A 17,616-nucleotide genomic window follows, 5' to 3' on the forward strand; every position below is an offset into this window, starting at 1 on the left:
CCCCTGGTGGCATAACTCTTTTTTTCACCCTTACATTTGTTTCTTACTGCCTTCATCTTTCTTTCTTTCTTTTCCCCTTCATCCACAGTAGTAGTTCACCCGTATTTACAGGCGTCTAGTTGCTGCTTTCTAAACAAGAGCTTGTACCAGCCATTTTATTGTGTTATGAAACTGACGCCACTACAAATGTGTCAACAGAGGGTAATTGCAATCTTATTACCACTTGCATAGACCAATCCCTTGGAAAAATTACAGCAGTAGGCCAGCCACAAAGTTTATTACGAGGACTAAACATTCGGCTCATCTGAAAATGTTCATGATTTCTTTTTAGTTTATTGTTACAAATTTGTTAGTTTGACATTAACTTTAATGCTCCAGAGCTGCTGTGGCTGATCTCTTGATAGATCAGTCTGTCGCAGTGGGAAAAATAAAATGTACTGTGTGGTAGGGTTTCATTTACAAATCAATCTTTAATATAATCAATACTGTGTGCAACTACATTAACCAAGAATAATAAATGAGTCATCAACATTAATTGGAACACAGAAACATGTGGCTGAATATTGAGAGAATGAAGCTGGTCCAATCTCAGTCAAACATCCATCATCATCATAATTTTTTCCTTTCTGTGTGTGTTAAAGCACTTGCTGCTCTCTCAGCTCTGCAGTAACTGGAGCTGGTGTGGATTCACTCTCCGTAAGTGGTTTTTAACGTAAAGTATACATATTTCACCAGCACTCTATCAGTCTCTGTTGTCTCACACCCTGTCATGCTTTCTCACTCTTCCTACGTGTACAGTGCAGCTCCCTTTTACGATCCATTCCTCCGGACCTTAACTGAAAATGACGGAGGGCAATTTATCACTGATTTATTTGCTAAGAACAGACACAGAGCAGTCATATGTTAGACATGAATCTGAATTCCCTCCAGTGAGGTTTAATTTGTCAAGAGAGCAGAAGTAAAGAGAGTGAGACAGTTTGAGAGGAAAAAAAGGAAATGACACATGACGGAGGGAGAAAGACAGAGAGGGGGAGAGAAAGAGAATGAATGACAGCAGAAAGAAAAGGAGGCGCAGGGAGCACGGCGGAGAAAGTTAAAAGAGAAATAAAGGCACAAAGAAAAAAATAATTCAAAGACAAAGATTACCAGTGCATGAAGTGCAGCGGGGCTTGCATTTGCAAACTGTATGGAAATACTGGTATGTATGGCAGCACTGCGGGCTTTTTCTTAAGTCCAACATTTACAGTTACAGATGACAGATTCAAATGTACAACCACGGAGAGAGTTTATATACCTGAAAGAACTACATAAAACTATAAACATAGCGTTGCTGACCTCCACTCTACCTCTATAAATCATCCTTCTTGTCCTGCCCCACACCTGACCTTTGAGCTTTAAGTCACTTGCATTATCTTGATTTGTGTGTGGATTGCTGTGTGCTGAACATACACAATATCCTAAGGTAAACATGGAGCAGCGTTGTTAACAGCCCTTAAGTGAGCACCTTATTGCCACCAATAAGGGGCAGCTCCAGCTACGCTTATGAGAACTAGTAAAAATGTGAGTGATGAGTGTAAGTTTAATACATGTTATGTTAGCCATAAAAGCCACTATTACGTCCGCAAGGCACCATGATTGCAAGTAATATAATCACAAGACAGCAAAATAATCACAAAGTCAATAACAAGTTATTTGCATTAGACACCAATATAATTATGATTAAACCCTTCTCGTGTATTGTGTCTAAATGAATGGCTACATAAAATATATTTCTGCTTAAAATGTCCCAGATGTCAAGCTGCTTACTAAGCCACTGAAGTCTGTCAGTGTCTTTACAAGCACTGTGTCTCTGAGGCTAAGCAGACGCTATGAACATGGGACAACAACAGTAGCTGCCCAGAGAGTGGAGACAAAGCACTCACCTCATAAGGCTTTACTGTAATCGCACCCTCAGGCTGCATGTCAACTTACTGGAGAAACAATGGAAGAAGGGGGAAGAAGCGCAAGGCTGCACACAGCAAACACGGCTGTTTATGGACAATTGAACAGACACTGATTGACAGCTTTCTATCTGATACTGAAATCACCTTTTTTACCAGCACAAAGGCTGTACGGGAAAAACTCTTCAACAGAGACATATAAAGGACAACTAGAGTGAATTCATATTATTGTTTTAATAATTGAACTGGGATGGAAAAGTTTCTGCTCATGTGCTGTCTAAAGATAGACACTGTGCTTTGCTCTGTTGTGGTCTGCATGGCTGTGAAAGTGGATTAAATAGGCTTTAACATCAAGATGAGCTCTAATGAAACCCAATGGGGGAGTTAGCCCGTCTGTTTGGCCAGCTGACTCCTGTAAAATACCCATCACTGTCTCCTATTGCCTGCTCTAAAAGTAGCCTAGCAGTGCCAATCAGTGCACGCTGTGGCCTTGGGGTTATAGTGCTTGATGCTTTTGTTTGGATCATAAAGCAGCTGAAATTGTCTGTTTAATCCTTAATCTTGTGTGTATTTTTATTCAAGCAGCCTCTTTAAGTGTCTTGATAACAGACTGCTGTCTGTGTCACTCTTTGCCTAAGACATCTGTCGCACCGCCTTTGAAAACCGAGAAATAATTAGGTGACGGGAGGCTGAAATGTCCCATATCCATGTTATTGTTATCAAAATAATAGTTTGACATTTTGGGAAATATGATTGTTCGCTTTCTTGCCAGTTAGATGAGAAGATTGATACCATTCATTAAATATGAAGCCAGCCATATATAGCCAGCGGCTGATTAGCTTAAAGAAGGGGAAACAGCTACCCTGCTTCTGTCCAAAGGTATAAAAAAAAATCCACCGACCAGCATCTATAAAGCTCCCTAATTACAAAAACAAAGTGTAATAACTACAAGTTGTCAACTCAACTTTAATTACACAGCACTTTACACACAACACAGTTGTCCTTTACTGCTTTACTGTACAGCACACACAGAGGAAAACAAAAACAAAAGAAGGAAACAAACACAATAGAAGGGAGGAAAAATCAGAGTAAGGACACCCTTTAACCTTTAACTGTGCCTTTTAGGCACAGTTAAAGGTTAATGAGTGGAAGTGCATTTTAAAATGACTCTAGAAGATCTCAAACATTGGGAGGGAGGTGGGTTGGATGGCGGGAGGAAGTGAATTCCATAGTTTTGGGGCAGAGATAGAGAAGGCCCTGTCCTCATAACACTTTGTCCTGGATCTCAGAACAGACAGAAGTTGTCGGTCAGACAATCTCAGTTCTCTGACAGTGTGATATGGGGACGGGAGTTCTGTAATGTAAGAGGGGGCTAAACTATTTAACACCTTGTAGACAAACACCAGGATTTTAAAATTAATTCTGTAGCGAACAGGCAGCCGGGGTAGGGAGGCAAGAATGGGAGTAATGTGCTCTCTTTTTTTTGACCTTGTCAAAACTCTTGCTGCTGCATTCTGAATTAGCTGGAGATGAGATAAACAAGATTGAATGATGCTAAAATAAAACGAGTTGAAGTAATCAAGGCGGGAGGATATGAAGGCATGGATGACTTTCTCCAGGTCAGAAGTACAGAGAATTAATCTGAATTTGGAGATGATGCAGAGCTGCATGAAGCTTAATTTTACTCACTGATTGATTTGTTTGTTAAACTTCAACCCTGAATTGAATATGACTCCGTGATTTTTTGCATGTGATTTAACAGACGGGGCCAATAGGCCAAGATGAGGAGAAATAATGTTGTTTGCTCTGGTCCAAATAAAATTACTTCAGGTTTATTCTCATTGAGCTGAGGAAAGTTTGCAGCCATTCAGGATTTGATGTCTTGAAGAGAGTTATTAAGGTTAGTTAGTTTTTTGTAGCTATTAGGCTCTTGGGTACATATCATCCACATAACAGTGAAAGACTTTTTGAATAATGTGTTTTTGAATAATGTTGTGTTTTTGAATAATATGACCCAGCAGAAGCAAATAGATGAAGAAGAGGATTGGACCAAATAAGGAACCTTGGGGGACACCACAGGAGACGGGGGCTGAGGAGGAAGATGAGTTGCTAATAGAGACATTTAAAGATCTGTTGGATGAATATGAAGAAAACCAGTTTAAGGTAGAACCAGAGACCCCCGCCCATTGGTTTAACCTATGAATGAGAATAGAATGATCTACTGTGTCAACTGAGTAAACAGCTAGAAGGAGGTCATTAGTTATTCCCAGTAATGCAGATTAAGTACTGCGAAGAGCTCTGAAGCCAGATTGGAATTTTTCAAAAATGTAGTTTTGAGCCAGGTGGGACAACAGTTGGTTAAAAACTACTTTTTCAGGGATTTTAGAAAGAGTTTGGAGATTGGTCTGTAATTACTGAAGATTGAAGGATCTAGATTCTGTTTTTTTTTTAAAGTGGCTGGTTTCCAAGGAGCTATTGATAATTCAAAGAATGCTGGGGCCAATGGAGCCAATAATTTATTTGAAGCGTTTAGTTGGAATAATGTTGACAGAACAGGTGGTGGTCTTCACAGAAGAGATAATGTGATAAAGTTCTGATAAAGTGATGGAGTTAAGCGAATTTAGAATTGCAGTGTTTTCAGGGGAGATGGATAGGCTATTTACAGATAGACTAATACTAGCTCTGATGTCAAGTACTTTGTCTCTGAAGAAGTTTAGGAAATCCTCACATTTAGAAACACATGCTTCTAAGCAGGAGGTGGGAGTACACTAAAAAGTACCCTGGGATTATGACAGTTTTTGTCAATAAGATTAGAAAAGTATTGAGCCCTGGATTTTTGACAGCTATCTGATATTTATCCAAGAGATCCTTTGGAATTTGGAATGAGATCTGCAATTTATTCCGCTTTCCACCTCCGCTCTGCCCTTCTGCATGCTCTCCTTATCTCTAGTATTATGCTGCGTTCACATGATTCAGGCAGACGGTAGACAGCAAAGCACATATCATTTTAGTGGACGAGAGCAGGACGCTAAAATTAGGTGAGGCCGGCAGAGAATACCAGCAGCGGTAATGGTAGACGGCATTGCTGTCAAAAGTTAAAATATTTTAACTTTTTGCCGTCCTTCACAAGGTAATTTACAACCGGGCAAGGAGAAAACATGAGTAATTGGGACGACGACAAGCTAACAATTTTGGTGCAACAGCACCTGGAATTATACGATCAGAGCTTGAAATCCTACCAAGATATTACAAGAATAGCTGACATATGGCAGGCAATCAGCACAGAGGGATACACCAAGTGCAGTTCTCCTTTCACTATCTTTGTTGGAAATGTATGAATGGCCTTATGTTTTGGGGGGTTTGCAATTATTTTCAAGTTTGCAATAGAATATTAAGAGAAAGCTGCATTTTATAGCTATGTGCATCACTAGTATAATGACATAAAATAATAGAGACGAAATAATTTTATTTAATATATTTAATACCAATCTTTGTAAACAATACGGTATCACCATAGCAACATAACATCATGCATGTTTCGTTTTGCGATCCTGCCATTTCGTCGGACTGTTTATTTGTTTTTCCTGCGCTGTCAAGACGCTGTTGTCTGTCTACCGTCTGCCTGTGAACGCAGCATTAATGTTGTTTTTAGTTTTGAGCCGTGCAACAGAGTCAAGGTTGGCCAAAACAGTACTGTTGAATAGTGAGACAAGTTCCTCACATGAGACAGTGCAGCCTTGATACTGGTGTTGATGGGAGCCTCTCTGTATGCTTCTGCAAACCTAGTTGCACTGGAAGAATTTGAAATGCGGGAGTGGAAGAGAGAAGGGTGGACAAATCAAGATCAAAAATGATTGCCTTGTGATCAGATAGGTGAAAATCTTCTATCACAGAGTTGGAAATAGAGAGACCTGAGGAGAGAACTAAATCTAGGATATGACCTTTAACATGGGTTGGGCCATTCACAGACTGTTGGAGGATTCAAGTACATTTATAAAAATCACATGTCATGGCTTCGGAGGGACAGCAAACGTTGATGTTGAAATCTCCCAGAATGAGAATATTGACGTATATCGGAGCAATGTGGGAGAGGAGATCAGAGGATTCACTGATGAAATCAATAATGGGCTCAGGGGGGCTGTACACTAGTAGGCAGAAGACAGTCAGGGTGCCATCTATCACAAAAGCCTGAAATTCAAAAGATGAAAAAAAGAGCCTATAGAGATAATGGAGCCCCTGAGCACATTTTTGTGAATTATGGCAACCCCACCACCTCATGCATGTGACCTGGGTTGATGAAAGTGAGAGTGACCTGAAGGAGTGGCTTCAGTGAGAGGGGAGAGGTCATCAGGGGTAAGCCATGACTCAGTGATTAAGAAACAGTTCAGAATTTGGGACATGACAGATAAAAGCTTTGTCTGACAGCGATCTCACTATTCAGCAGTCCAAATTTGGAGGGAAGGAGAGGCGAAAATGGAATTATAGTGTGTGAAATGGTAATAAGATTTTCATAATTTACTGAACGGGATACTTTGGAGACAAAATTATGGTGTCTGAGTGTTTGATTGGGATGTGATTTACAGGTAGAGCAGCTAAATGTGAGTTTGACAGTCTATGAGTGGTGAATTTGGCCAGATGTTGCAACCAGCAGAGACTCCTGGTTTTTGTACTGGTTTTTCAAACCTACACTTTGTTTTTTGTACAGATTAAACAAACAAAATAAAACATGTTAATTAGTGAGTTTTAGAGGTGGTAGGCAGACTTGAAATAGCTTGGGAAGTTCCACTAAACACTGCAGCTGCAGTGGCTTATTATCTTTAAACTAACCTTGCACTTATTAAGCAGTAACACTTGGGACTGAAAAACCCAAAAGCATCAGCATCTGTGAACATGCCACCAAGGCAGAACCCACGCAGAACAAACTGGTACAGCAGAGGGTAAAAGCGAAGATATTTTCATTCCGCTTGGTGCCATCTACACCTGTGTCACCAGAGCCCGTCAACAATATACTATCCTCCACCCACAGTCCATTTAGGAAAGTCATAACCATGATCAATACGGTGGTAGCGTTGCGCACAACAAAACCATCTATCAAGAGAGGAAAGGCTGAAAAAATATTACTCAACCAATATTGACCGGGGCTCAAACAATACATCAAGCCGTGAAAGCTCTATTGCTGTTCACCTTTCTCTCTCTCTCTCTGTCTCTCGTCCTCTCCTTTGTGCGTCTTTCTCTCTTCTGAATGTCCTCATCTGCGTCTCTCCCCACAGCAGGCAATGGAAAGTCATAATTATCTAAACACATTCCTACTTCACCTTTAACAGACTAGTAACAGACCGTGCATTCAACATGACACAGAACTTGACTGCGCTTTTCCCTAACAATGGCTTTGTTGATATATTGATATGAAAACACACCGGTTGTGTTGATATATGCAACATATTAAAATGCTAAACTATCAAGGTTTACAGCCGTGGTGGAATAGTTTGTGATTCATATACGGCTACTGTATTGTCAAACTCACACTCTGGCTTCTGTGATGAATAACTGCAGCCGTAGACTAAAAGGAAAATATTTGCACCATGGCACAGATGCCATTCCCTCTGCTCTTACTCATTATCCAACACAATGTCAAAGTACCCCCAGGTCACTGAGAGGGAACATTCCTTCACATTGCCATCTATGGGCATCATAAATAAATAGTCACCCCAATTCATGAAAGCCTTCCACTTTCCATGTAAGGACACAATTAATTTTCTCTGTCTACAGCAATGCAATAACATTACATCTGATCACCAAAATAATAATGTGCCACAGCAGGGAGAATACGCACAGACGACTGCCTCTTTTTGGTGATGAGGTTTTTTTCCTCTGTTTGATAAACTTTCACTTTTGGTAATCACAGCACAAAAGCAATTATTTTTTCGCTTTTTAAAAAAAAAATTAACTTGACTAGAGCATATATGCTTGAAAAGCCACGTCGCCTTTTTCGAAAGAGAGGCATCTGAAGAGTGCAGAGCGCAGAGGGCTGGGCAGGGATGCTGAGCCGGCCAGCGGGGGAAAAAAGCAGCAGCAGCACTTGTTTGCCAAACTTGCATTTCAACAAAAGCACATCTAACAGAAGCCCGAACTAATATCCTGAATACAGTTTAAGCGCTTTGGAGACGTGCGCAAGAAATCAATAATATTCTGTGCTGTCTGCAACTTCACTGTGCACTGTTGTGCGGCGAAAAACGTGCCAAAAATAAGCAGCAGTGAATCGGATCTGAGAGTGTAAGACTGAAATACTTTGACAAAATATTTCCAAAACTTTCCTCTTTTTGTCTTATTCCCACCTACCTCATGACATTCACTGATGCGCGGGGTCAAAAGGAGTACAAGTAGATGGGAATAACCGGGAAATCCAATCAAACTTGTCTCGGGTCCATGTTTGGCACAGCAGCAGAACGGCAGTCCAATGTAGTCACATCAGAAGCGCTAACTGTACGCAGCTAACGAGGCTCGACACCTTCTGCCATCACCGAGCCGTAGATTGGACGGCAATGAGAGGAGCACCGCGGGATCTCCATGGGCGCACGGAGAGACACTGCGTCAGGATTGGTCAGAGCGGCGGTGACGCACCGGCAGGTGGCACACCCGTCGAATAAAAAAAGTCTGAGATTCATTCATTGATAATAGCTCCGGAAAACTATAAGAGCTCAACTAACACACTGGCTGATTTAACCGAGGAACAGACTCTAAGGGAGTCATAAAGTGTGAGGTTTTCATGCTTGTAAGCATCTTGTCATCCTCATTTCATCTTTGTCTCACTATATGTTTAGTCTGTGCTATTTTTTCCGTTTTAATAACGGGACAGTCTCATCAAACAAAGCTTCAAGCTGTTTAATTTGGCACAAAAATACTGGGCTATTTCATTTGGCACAAGCAATGTCCCGTCTTGTTTTCTAATTGCAGTCTGCTTCCAGAAATGACTCTGCTGCAATTTCATAATACAAAACTCAGTTTTTCTCTGCAAGCAAAAAAATCTATTTTACACACAATAAAGCGAACAAAATAGCTCCAAATTATGTATTTCTTGGACAATGAATTATATATTTTTTAACCATTTCTAGAGCATCTCTCAAAAAACTTAAACAGAGAGGGAGGTGGAGGAAACAAAAGGCATGAAATAGAAATGCAGTATAGCAGAAAGCAAGCAAAGATGTAGTCTGAGGACAGCAGCACACACTTACACATCAATAAAATGGAGGAAACTTATGAAGGTGTTAAATCAGAGCTGAAAAAAAAATCAAATTGTTTATTTCACCTAGTGTGGGAAAAAAACAAGGCAAGTGGAAACGGAGTGTGTTTTGACACTTGCCTGAGTGTAATTCAGGGAGCCAAAGCAAATGTTTTAATAATTTTTTCATAAACACAAATAAGGAGTGAGTGGTAATCCTTGGAGGAATGTGTAAGCCAATTACGGCTGGTTGCAGGGACTTGTGGAATGAAGCCTCAGAGCTTCCTGCTCAGACTCACTGCAGACCCTCAGACCACATTTCCTGTTCCCTGTGCACGAGCAATATTTCTATGAAAATATAGGATATTGTGCCGACTTCCTCCAACATTTACATTACTCTCAGCTTCCTAATGCCTTCTAGGCTATTTGACACTGTGTGTGTGTGTGTGTGTGTGTGTGTGTGTGTGTGTGTGTGTTTACTTTCCCAGCAGTGCCTGCCTGCCTCCTGTGAGTGGAGAACTGGCTCTTTCCATCTGGATGCTGGTGTAGATGTGTGCATAGACTTACATAATACAGTGTCTGCTGTGAGAAAGACAGCTGCTGATCTGGTTAGTTAATGTTCAGGAGTTCATGTTGGGTGTGCTGTGTACTCTCCTATAGCTTTGTGGATATTTGCTGATCCGCTTGCATTAAAAGAATCTTAAAGCATCTTTAATCTTTAAGCATACTTTGCAGAGATAAAAAGCAGGGAACCAAAAGACAAATAAATCAAGATAGAACAAGGACAAATATTGATATAAAAGCCAATTTATTTCATTTCAATGTTGACTGTAGCCAAGCTGATACAGCAAACATTGCAAATGAAGGCTGCAAATGACATCTGGGATACTGGGGATAACCTAAAGCACAGTGATCACTACATTATATAAACCATACCTGGAGTGTCAACAGCATGCTAATAGAAAAAAAAAAACCTATAATAAAATGAAGTGGGAAATCAGTAAGATATATAGTTAGTCTGGTGCCAGCATTTATTTTTCAAATCATGAATAATAAAATGGCAAAGAGAAACGCAGTCAGTGGTTCTGGACCAGCACACCTGCTATGTGGGGCACACACTCTAAGCTGAGCCTCAACATTCACCTTCCTGCAATTTCACACTGTCTGATTCCTCAAGAACTGCATGAACACACTGATAACTGAGTCACTGTAGCCCACTGGTCTACAGAGACAGTTTTCACTTCATAATGGCCTCTTCCATCCAACTCCCTCTCTCGAAAGTATTAACGAAATACCTGATTACAAAGAACTAATGTGGAAACCTTGAAATTAATTTTTACTTACTTAACACCCGAACAAATCTTTTCTCCCTGCTGAAACTCAGAGCTGGATAGCCTCTAACTAAAAGCTTCTCCTATTCTGATCTCATCTACAAAAGATTTGCCCAGAAGGCGTACTGCAGGACAAGCAGCGCTGACAACTGCAAGGTGAACATGTATTCAGAAAAAACAAGTGTTTGCAGGAGTGACCGCACACACAGCCCATCAAATGATAAAGGATCTTATTCTACTACGGACACTTGTGATTTATTTTATCTGGAAGTATTTAAATCCAATTCGGAGGAATGTTTAAAACATAAACATAGATTCAACAACTCATTCGTCTTGACTAGATCCTGTATAGTGAGCAAACTACGTCTTACTTGTGTTTTTGGAAAATTACAGCACATCAAACGGAGAGGACTGATGACCATAACTTTGGCTGCGAACAGCATTGTGGTTAATGGGAAAAGACTTAAGACACTGCTGCCAGTATAACGGCAAATCTAATTTCTTCATAGCCGTGTCTCAGCTGAGTACTGAGTAGCGTATACTTGGTTTTTTGCACATCAAGGCTACATTCAGACTGATCATTAAAGTATGACAATTTCTTATTTGTGCATGGGTGACAGCATTTGATGGAAAAGATAACCACAAAAAAAAAAAAATCTACTAGAAAAAACTCCCAAAAGCCTTACAATGCATTGGATAGGCTCTATTTCATTGTAACAATTTATTTTTGATTTGTTCTTTACAAAAATAATAAAATAATAAGTTTCAGCGGGAAAAAAAGAGGAATAAAAGGTTTATAAAACCACAGTTGTGGTTATTCAGGGTTATATTCAGAGAAAATACTGTCTGCCTGATCCTACATGTCTGATTTTACAGCATGAGTAATTTCCACCGAAGATTACAGCTCAGACATACTGTTATAAAGCTTTAAAACCGCATGTTGGCAAATATTCCTGGAAAAACACATCAGCACTGATTAACAAATTATTACCACTAAGAAGTAATCATCACAGTTTTAAATAAGCTTTTCTCAATATGCACACAAGCAACATTCCCAGAGAGAAACATTAAAACTGTCTATTCTCATAGTTTGACACTAAGACATGTTGAAAATCAACCCGTCTTTGATTTTCTGGAGGGTTTTCCAATTTAGAATGCACTTTTTTTTTCTTGAAAAATAATTGGAAGCTGACAACCTAAGGGGGCTTTCTCTTTGTGCACAGTTTCTGTGTGTATGTGACTGTCTAGTGTCCTTCTTTGACATGTGCAATGAGATATTAGCATCTGAATACCAATGATGTGTTGAATTATCAAGCAATTCCGGCGCTACATTGCTCTCTCATCTCCTTCCTCTCTTCCCTCCAACTTCAACTTTCATTCTCACAGTTTTTCTTACCTCAAGCATACACATTCAGTCTTTTCCCTTTTATAGGCATCTCTTCATTCCCCTCTTCCCATGAATAAAAAGCTTAATCCTCTCACTGTGTCCAAAGAATTCTGCATTTTTGTAGACATTTTAGCGCTGACCTTGATCACAGCCTGACTTGTCATCTCCACTGTCATCCCTTTCCTTTAGCAAGTTGTTAGCAGAATATAAGCCCAGTCTCTCCCTGTGTCCCTGCATAACTTATTTGCCATATGGCCTGTCAACAGGATTCTGAGTTCTTTGCCATGAAAAGCTCTTTAAAGTGAAGATTTCTTCGTAAAATATCTGGATGCAAGTTTCATACCAACTCAGACGAGCAGAAATCACTGGAAACACAAACAGACATTGCGGTGGATCAAAATGTTCCTGGTCTGGCTTGAGTATTGAGTCTCAGCGTTACATCTATGGGAAAACCACGGGGAGGGCAATCAGTTGGTAATCGCACAGAGGTCAACAGCCTGTAGTTAGAGCTTGCGCTTTGTTGTGACAAAGAGTAATCACAATCAAATAGATAAAGTGCTTCTTTCAGTCAGGAGAGGTGACAAATGCTGACTAATGGCTGGAGTAAATCAACTTTCCACTTAGCTCTGACTCACTTATGGATTTCAGTTCTAATTGAAACTAAGAATAAAGACACTCCTTAATGACATCAGTTGAGATATGGATTTAAGAAAATGTGTGTGTAATGAGGAGAGAAATAGCGGATGGATCATGGTAACAGATGAGAGAAATGACACAAACTCATTACTTAAATTACAGAAACATTTTAAGGAAGATGTTACTGAATGTGCACAATCTAATGATAACTATCTGAATTAACCTGAATTTTATGGTCAATGGATAGATCTTCTTGCGTTTTGTTTCGTTTTTGTTTTATGAGTCCTGCTTCTGCAGTTTAACATCTTCAGTCTTTACACACCTTTCACTGACATGCACTCCAGAGATTCACTGCGTTTCCATTAAGCTGGAAGAGACAGATTGAAAAACAGACTGGTCACAATCAAAGCAGCAACAGCAGATAAGTTGTTTCCCAGTGTCTCATCACAGTGGATTTAACACTTCCCACAATGCAACTACCCCTGCCTAACTGGACACACCTCCAGTTTGTAATATTCCTGCTTATTCCAACATTATGCAACAATTTTCACTGGCTGTGTAGTCCTCTTTGTGACAAGAAAACTGATCTTCATGCATTAAACTGGTGGACTGCTCCTTTAAAACGTGAACAACTCTGAGTTTGTCCATTGAATTTCCACTTCCTGTTGTCAGTGCGACACGTTGATCCACAGCCATCAGATAATTTGAAATCTTCTTAATAACCACATGCTGTTATTGTCAGACTCAAGGTGAAGCTGTCACCACCAGTTCATTGTGATGCACGTTGCTCGTTGTCCTTCACCGAATCTCACATATTCTTCTCAATGACATCTGATTCAGTTAAAATGACTGCTAAAGCGCAAGGAGCAGAAACTCTGTTTACGAAAAAGCATCAATGAGAAGCAGCGTACAAAACAGACAGACAGACACTGCAAGCTGACAAACACAATCAGTCACCCCAGACTGGGCTGTTTTTCCCCATTTCTCGATTGTCCCATCTGTCACTAGTCAGCAGCTATTCAGTAAGAACAAAAGTCAGATTGTCAAGGGTTTTAATTACGCTGAAGGCATTAGCTAATTAATTATCACTATCAGTGGTATGGAACATCCCTTTAGATAAAGAAACCGAATCTAATTATCTTGTGACCTCTCTCTCTCCCCTCAGTAAGCTCCTCAGGAAGTGTACAGTCAACACACGACACACATGAACTTGAAAGTCAAACATTAATACTCTGCAAAATTTCACTGCAGAATTCTGCAACGAATCGTGTTTGCTGGCGTTCATTGTCTTGCAAACACACAGGGGATAGACTGAAGCTTTTCCATGCTTGAGATAACTTACCAGCAAGGCTCAGAGCCTTGACAGACACAGTTGGACTAATTCCTCCTCCAGCCACAAAAACAGGGCTTCCCCTACATCCAACAACACAAAGCCAAATTGCATGAATCACTTATTTGTATCAGTATGCCATGAACCACTTGCTCACCATATGCTGCTTTGTCTCTCCTCCCTGAGTCCCAGCTACGCTCCTTTCCTAATGATTTACCAACTGCGCACCTGTTTAGTCAAATGCTGATCTCCCAATATTCATAAATGAAAGGAACCCAACGGGGGTTTTACTGGGTACAGTTCAAAACACAATCACTCATGGGGCGTGTGTGTGCATGTGTGATAAGGAAAGAGAGTGTGACAGTGAGAAAACAAGTGAGAGAAAAACAATGAGTAGAAGGATGGATAGCAATGGAGTTTTAAAATCCCTTATATGTACTGCATAATAGCTGAACCTCAAAGGCCAAAATGAAGGTGCTCATCCTTTTTGTCTCCTGAGCAGATTCTTGGCTTGGTCTCTCATTTTGAATTGGACATCCAGATGTCCAGATGTTAAAAATCTCAAAGAGATTTAAAGGATGGGAGAAATAATCATGGTAAGCAAAGGCAAATAATGGGATGCAATGCAATAACGAATTAGTGCGTGAGTGCTGCCTGCCCACACATACAGTACTCATCTGCCTGCATGTCCACCTTTAAGCAGCCAAATTTATTCTGTTTATCTCTTTGCACTTATACAATCAGGTTAAATGCTGATAAATATCCTCCTCCTCCTTCTCAAAACTCTGAAGAGAGACCACATCTGGTCTTGGTTGTTAGACTCATATTAGCTCTTCATGCAGGGCTAATCAAAAGCCATCCCAGACGAGCTTACGGGATAATGCTGGATCATACTGTGGTGATGGACTGGGAGATGAAGCTCCGCTAACAGTTCATCACGTCTCATTAACTCATAAGGAGACATCCACAGTCACCGTGATATTTGCATTCTGCTGACATAAAGCAGAATCTACAAGAGGTAAGACGTGATACTCTTGACACAAATGCACAAGTGTACATTGCAATAGCATACTGCAGCAACACTATGACAGTATAACAAAATTTTATTAGATGTATAGCTCAAGAGCATGTTTGAATCCTTTTAGGAGCCATGCTAGTGGCTCTGTGAGGCTGTACAGCTTGGAGCTGAATGCTAACGTCAGCATGTTAACATTGACAATGCTACATGCTGATGTTTTTCAGGTATGTTTGCTGTGTTCACCGTTATAGTTTAGCTGCTAAGGCTGATGGGAAGGACATTAGTTTTGCAGGTTTTTTGTCATAAACCAAAGCATTGGACAAATCAAAATTTTGACATGGTGATGGCATTGTTATTATGAAACATGAATGTCTGCAGCAAATACCCAGTCTATAAAATAGTTGTCCAAACATTGAAACAATGAAAATGTCAAAAAAAAGGTCAACCTGATGGTGGCTTGAAAGAAAAAGTCAGGGGATCACGAAAGTCAGTAGGATTCGTCCGCTGGGAACCATACATATCTGTACCAAATTTCATCGAAATCCATCAAATAGTTGTTGAGATACATCAGTCAGGACCAAAGTGGTAGACTGAGCAACCACTGTCATCACTTCAGCCATGACGCTACAGTGTATAAAAACATTGGAATTCATCTAATTTCTTCAAAGGGCTAAAAATTTCACCCAAAAAGCTTCTGTGTATGCATTGCACTAAACATACTGTATATCCTGTTGTATTTTTTTTTTAAATCATTGTTATTCATGAAGATTTTGCACCTTTTCTATTAAACCTAGTGATGCCTAGAGGTGTCTCAGTTGACAGTCTTCATTGAAAAATCATTCAGTACCGCATACTCATGTTTCCACTATGTATCATGGTAAAAATGACTCAGGCAGAAAGACATCTCATAGCGGAGGGAGTGCTCCATTCCAGTTAACCATGACAGGCAACATAATACAATAAACATACTCACAATTTCAGGTTATTAAAGTTGACAGACTGTTTATCATATCCCTCTGGGTGATAAACAGAGAGAGAAGGGAGTGGAGAAGATAGAGAGGAAGATGAAAAACAACAGAGAATGTAAGTTATTCTCACTCTACAATGTCATCAGCCTCTTTGCATTTTACAACAGTGATTATGTGTAGACGCTATTCTTTAATTCATTGTAGATGACATGAGAGACAGCTCTCTAACAAGGTGAAGACACTCAACTCAAAGTGTTTACACATTTGAACTATCTGAACACTGCAAAGGCCAAGAGCTCTCTCTTTCCTTTAATATATCAAAATAGGTTTTTCTAGTTAGCTACACTGGAAAATATTACTAGCGGGTCTTTCCTCAAGTAATTCCCTCAACAGCATCCACCCTTCAGATTATATAGATTTGATTTATAAAAGATTTCAAAGGCTCCAACCAAAGTTAATTAAGAAAGTAAATTAAATAAAGAAAAGTTCCACCAAACTGCTTTTTTGTCTTAAATATTGAATGAAAATACTGGTGGATTTTCATTTGTTTGTAGCTTAATCAAGCCAATGTTTATACTAATAAGACAAAGATAACATGCAACAAATGTCCCAGGTCAGATTCAAACCCCGTAACAACAAGCATGTGACTTTCCCTGTAGCCCAGGAGGCTGCATCAGGACCAACTATTCCTATACACTCACCAATTAACTGAACAGTACAAGGAGCCTCAAACTAACTCTAAATTGGAGGCAGGCCTGGTATGTGACAATTCTGTTTATTTGTTATTTTCTCGTTTTCACAGATTTTGCCATCATGACAACTGTGTTCAGATTTCTACAACAAACATCACCGTACAAAGCTAGCACCAGTACCTGAATACAGAAAACTAATTAAAACAAGCCTATTTTTACCCACATTGCGAATCCAAATTTTCATCCAATTTTGCAATTATCCGTTCCCATTTATCTCCCACCTGGCATCATACACTTATCAACAACAGACAGTTAACACAGCAGTGTGTCCACCAGTGTAGTCAACCCAAGGTTTTAAAGAGTTACTGCACACTAAAATGTGTTTTTTGAGCTGTAAACTAAATTATATGACTGTACTGTGATGAAACACATCAATGCTGGTGTTAATATTGACATCAAATCAGCATTTGATTGGTTGAAAATGGCTCAACCTGTCATCTGCTGTTTATAATCAGCCCTGAAAAGGCAGGAGGTTGGCCGTTCTCTATGTCATGAAATTAATTTAAGTGGTAGAATGATAACACCCAACTCCCCCAACCCCATGCTCAAGAAGCTACTGGCAGCCACAAAAATAACAGAAATCCTCCTCGCATCTCGCCCTGTAGCTCATCAACTCTCCAGCTGTCTCTTCCTGCAGTTATCAGGTGGTAAAATCTTGTTTTAAAATCTTAAATTGCTGTGTAACCGGAGCTCCGCAAAAATTGCATGTCAGCTGAACTTGTCCTCTGCAGGGCAGAACTGTAGAGCTGCGGTCGGACAGGTTCAGTAACGGCTCTGGGTACACTGCAATTTAACGTAAACAAGATTTTAGCAGCTGATAACTGCAGGAAGAGTTACAGAGCTGCAGGATGAGACGCGAGGAGGATTTTTGTTGTTTTTGTGGCTGCCAGCTCTGACTTCTGGTTCGTTTAAATGTCGCTACACTGTTTGTGTTCCTCTCATTATTATTATTATATGTCACTGTGGCACATTTTTCAAAATTATGCAGTAAGTGGAGCTGGGCTCAGATCTAGGAGTGTGGTTACACTTTAAAAA

General features: G+C 40.0%; 1 protein-coding gene across 3 annotated transcripts in view; it reads right to left on the reverse strand.

The window, feature by feature from the left end:
- The window catches only part of LOC122996888 (ryanodine receptor 2-like), a 188,954-nt gene that overhangs the window by 79,777 nt on the left and 91,561 nt on the right, over nt 1-17,616 (reverse strand). Inside the window, exon 1 of one of the 3 annotated variants that reach the window (XM_044372676.1) lies at nt 8,280-8,593. The exons of 1 other annotated variant lie outside the window; for it this stretch is intronic. The gene's annotated coding sequence lies outside the window, so the exon portion shown is untranslated. Of the gene's footprint in view, nt 1-8,279; nt 8,594-17,616 lie in introns of those variants that run through there. One more of the 3 variants, XM_044372675.1, reaches the window with a different exon arrangement.

The sequence above is a fragment of the Thunnus albacares genome, chromosome 14 (assembly GCF_914725855.1).
Source record: "Thunnus albacares chromosome 14, fThuAlb1.1, whole genome shotgun sequence".
Classification (NCBI taxonomy): Eukaryota; Metazoa; Chordata; class Actinopteri; order Scombriformes; family Scombridae; genus Thunnus; species Thunnus albacares.